Source organism: Ornithodoros turicata, chromosome 1 (assembly GCF_037126465.1).
Source record: "Ornithodoros turicata isolate Travis chromosome 1, ASM3712646v1, whole genome shotgun sequence".
Taxonomy (NCBI): Eukaryota; Metazoa; Arthropoda; class Arachnida; order Ixodida; family Argasidae; genus Ornithodoros; species Ornithodoros turicata.
Genome location: NC_088201.1, coordinates 196,705,253 through 196,710,456, shown reverse-complemented (window position 1 = coordinate 196,710,456; position 5,204 = coordinate 196,705,253).

The following is a 5,204-nucleotide window of genomic DNA, read 5'->3' as shown; positions in this document are numbered from 1 at the left end:
CCACGTAACAAAAGCCTCCCTTGGTTTGTGAGGTCGGTGTTAACTTTCATGCCAATTTCAAATAGTTTCCCCCCACTTGTCCTAGCTATGCGCAACTTTGCATCCCGAGCGACTGGATCATTTACTGCGTGCTCTCCTGGGTCATATGTATACATTGCACAATCATCTAAAGTCTTCTGCAGATTAGTATTCGTATGAAGTAGGGTATCAATCATACATCGATAGGAGTTCAAACAGTTGCTGCTTGCAAGACGTTGATTCAAGTGAATGGTTACATATTTAAATAAAGCGGCACCCAAGTTGTTGACTGGGAATACAGTGTCCTCAGTGATACCGTCTGCTCTTCGGGTAATTGGTTCACTCCCGTCCGACCTCAATATCTGCATAGTTATATTAAAATACAGAGATGATAAATCGAGATACAAGTCTGAGAGATTTGTTATGTTCCATTCGATCGGCGATTCTCCTCCGCTGATTGTAGAAATAGGATAATAAACTTGCGCCTCGCATGATTCTATTGAAACTTGGGTAGGAGGTATGTTGAATAACTCACACTCCCCCTTCAAAGCCAGCTGGGACTGTGCGTGTACAACGTTGACCTGCGACATCTTTGCAAATGAAAGGATACAATGCTTTCCTCAGAGCTTTATTTGTTAGCATCTTACCCGAGCAAAAAGACTCTTTTTTTCTTCCAACCCCCTTACCTCCCTACCTGGGTCCACCTATTTTTCGGAATGCGATGGCCGATTCGAAGCATTGTCCACCACACTTTCTACAAGTGAAGTGCGACCCATTGTTCGACTTCTAACCAGCTTGGATGCTGATGCGCACTTTTAACCCCCCACTGACCACATTTTTTGGAATGCGATCCCGTTCACGATTGGAATCATTGTCCTCCAGTCCCCTTACCCTTTGACATTGTCCTCAGGCGAGCATGGTCCGTTTTGCTAACCACCAGCCGTTCCACTCCTCTAACCCCCCGCTGACCCGCTGTTTTCAGAATGCGATCCCGTTCACGATTCGAAGCATTGTCCACATCGTGAAAGGCGACCATGGTCGGTTTTGCTAACCACCAGCCGATCCACTCCTCTAACCCCCCGCTGACCACTTTTTTTTTGTTTGAATGCGATCCCGTTCACGATTGGAATCATTGTCCTCCAATCCCCATTTACTTTTTGACATCACCCTCACAAGCCAACCCTACCTGGGCCACCTGTTTTTTGGAATGCGATGGCCGATTCGAAGCATTGTCCGCCACACTTTCTACAGGTGAAAGGGGTGACCCATTGACCCGACTTCTAACCCATCTTGGGCGCCATTTTCGGAGTGCGACCCTTTTCCATAGACAAACTTTTTTCTTTATAAAGAAGCAACATCAATGTGTGTGAGAAAAAGGTATCTTCTTTATTTCATGGTTACACAGGATTAATCGAAAATGTCTTTTCTCTTCCTCTTTTTCCTTCGATGTCCGCTGCCTGCAATGTCCTTCAAAATCTGTGTGCCTAATTCATTTGAGCTTGCTCTCAGTGCTTGCTTGATGTTTTGCCCTTCAGATAACGTTTTCGCCAAATTTTTCGCTGCGCTCATCGCAGTACGGGCTATGTAAGGCTTTGCACGATGCAATAGTGGCAATGCTAGCTTACGCAAAGAACTATAGAAGCCACTCCCAGTTTGAAAGAGCGGCGCTTTGTATGGCACAAGATCACCAAGTCCTGATCCATAATGAATCTCTGGCACTTCTTTAAGATACATTTTTGAAGTGTAGAACTAGAGCTGTACGACCTGGTCCTCTAAAATTAAGTGGACGACCTGTCTCATCATACAACTTAATCGAAATTGACGTGATTTCGTTCTGTAACAGCTTCAAATATTGCACGTTATGGAAGCTGTAATGAATCTGGGGATCATCTTTATGTAAATATGGGACGAGTTTCAAAATGGAAAACTTTGTTGCACCTATATGAGATGATTCGATCATAAATTCATAATCACAATAAATCATAAAAAATTATAAAACAATGGTTTAAGATTGAGTGGTGTGGTTCCAGTGGTGGTGTTTGCAATAGACTGAATTGGTGCGAAACCCAACATATTACTCAAATATTCAGAAAGATCTATAGTTACTCTATCAAGTGGAGTGAAAGTAAACAGCTGTGTATCTTCATTGTACGTTAGTATAGCATTGCTGCCTATCACATCTCTGATAGCTTGTAGAAGCGAACGTGGTGTCTCGTAATAATTTGGTGGAATTTGGACTTCTTCCCTTGCAAGTATTACTTTTTCTAGAACAACACCAAAACTGAATGTAAATGGATCTCCAATGTATTGTGTTGTATTTTCTAACAGTTTACTGGAGTTTAATTTGAGGAGTCTCTTGAGTTGTTCAGGTATAACAAAGAGACGTGGGACCAATAATGTATAGGTATTGTTTTGAAATAGTATCTTTCCATCGATTTCATATCTTTTAAAGAAGCGATTTAGTGTGACAGTGATAGAGCGACCTGGTATGAATATGATTGGAGCATATTGTGTAATGATAGTCACCTCTTCGTTTAAAAACATCTTTGAGATAGCTTCCTCTCCCATGTACATGTTCTGACGTGGAACTTTAGCACCTACACCTTTCAAACCCTGTATAGTGGACACACCCATAGCTTGTTGCAGTTCTTCATCCAAAAACCTAATAGAACGAATTATTTGAGGTAGTTGGAATGTGTACCTTCCATCAACATAACCAAATGCGATGTTGAATTCTTTTAAAAAATCTTGCAGTGCGTGTTCCAAAGTCGATATCACAACAACTTCCTTACGCAGCTCAATAATGCTTCTGGAAGTAATATGTATAGTAGCATCGTTAGTCCGTGGAATGTTGTACAATACATTAGAGATGGAAAGTTCATGTAGGCCGACTTCATATTCTTCATTCACTTGTAGTGGTGCACTCAGAGTGATTGTAAAGTCATTGAGACTATTGTTCGGGTGCATATCCATGCAATCATTGGATAGGAGATACATGTAAAAATCAGAACTTCGCGACATCTTGGGCTGGAACCCAGGAATTAAATGAGTCAACATAACCTAGCCATTTCACTTTATAATGTGTGACACCGTTTATTTTCTTTCGACTTACTATGCGTTCAATTGGGTATGGGTCGTCTTGCGATTTCAATACGCGTTGCAATTCATTGGCATAGTAAGTTGCATCGTCTTCGACCCCGTCTGGTCCAGCTATGTAAAACACTGGTGGATCCGAGTTCTTGTATCGCGTGATCGTGTAGACAGCTAAGGACCAGTGCCCAATGTACCCCTTGTCAAAAATTGATCTATTTGTGAGTACACGCACCTGATCACCAATATTCAATGGAATCTTTTTTGGTTTGTTGTCATTTTTACTGTGAAGTCTATTGAATAGTTCAATCTCATTATTTTTATCGACGTCGTTCGGGGCCATCTTGATAGTCGAGTGATATGACGAATTGTAGTCGGGGATGATCTTTGGGAGAACAGCAATGTACTTGTGATGACCTTTACTGGCGAAATAACGATAAAGTCTAGCTTTAATAGTCCTGATTGCCCTCTCGATTAAAGCACATCTGTATATGGATCTAGAGCTATAGATGTGTATTGAGTGACGTTTACACCATGCTTTCACGTGTTTGTTGTAGAACTCTCTCCCTCTATCTACCTGCAAAAGATGTGGATAGGATTTATGGCTCTTGTACAACTTGATCAATCCTTTCTTCACATCTTCACCACGCTTGGTCTTAATGGGCGTAGCCATGAGTCGTCTTGAGAAGCAGTCTATCACAATGAGTATGAAGGAAAATCCTTTATTTTGTTTCTTGTACTGCAGGAATGAAATCATGTCTGCTTGATCGTCGATGTGCAGTGAGATGGTCTTTCTTCTCTTAAATCTACGTTTCCTTCTTTGTAAAGTGTGTAGACGTCATCTCGCTGTAGTTCTTCGATGGCCTGTTTCTTAGAGATGTTTCGACCTCTGCAGTATCGAGCAACCCCCCCCCCCAAACCAGCGTTTGGATCCCTATAATTCATTCTTCTTCTGTGATATATTCATCTGATGATGATGATGAAAGCAACTTTGTTCTTTGGGGCGATTTATACGTTTTCCAGAGTATACGTTTCCTTGCTTTCCTCTTCTGACGTATTTTGTGTGGCTGCAAGAACTTTGCCACTTTTCGGTACCAAGCAGGCTTCCCTTTCTTGTGTCCGGACAGATGCAACACCAATTCTTTTATATTAGAACCAACGATAGTTTGGTTGTTATGAATGATTTCTCCCTTATCATTCCAAGTCAAGCTCCTAGGTAGCACTGAGACTACGTGTCTTACTTTTTTAACGTTGACATTAGTAGGAAGCGAATTGTAATCAAATGATCGTCCCATTGGAAGTGACTCATCGTTTTTTTCTTCCTGTACTGTGGGTGCTGGCTCTGTTTCATTAGATGGTTTCTGATGATTTTTTATAATGTAGTACATAGCAGTTAACATTCGTTTTACTTTAATATCATCGCTTTCATTAGATTCCAGAATTGATTCGATAGGAGTCAATACCTCAACCTTTATAGCCATTTTTAGACACCTACCGTCTTTGCTAGAGCACGACCTGCGACACCACCGAGCACACTGGTTAATCCCTTGAGTAATAAGGGGATTAGTGGCACTAATCCACCCCTCTGACGACATCTTAGAGATCTTAGAGAAGGGAAGGATCTTAGTAATTTTGGTGATTTGTGCAGCGTTTTATATGCAATGTATCGAATGGTGTGTTTATACTTATCCAGCTCTTTGAACAATCTGGGCAGTAGCTTAATATTACCATTCAATATATTCGTACAGACTTCAGAAAGAGCTTCTATGCTATGAGGTGGCGCCTCCTTTAAAATCTCATCGCGCTCTTTAGGAGTACATGTTGCAAGGACTTTTAGAAAAGTTGAATGATGACGCAGACTTTTCATTTTGGCAAGAAAACAAACTGTCGAACGTTTCCAGTAATGCCTGTTCGCAGTCGAAATTGAGACTGCGTCAGAGGGTGTAGGTCAATCACTAGATAACCAAATGGTTTCTCTGTTGCCTGCTCAAATGCACTGATAAAGTATGGTAAATGAGCTTTGCCGAAGATCTGGCGTCGTAAAAGTTCCAGCTGCGTGCGTGACCTTAAATTATTAAATAATATTATATATGTGC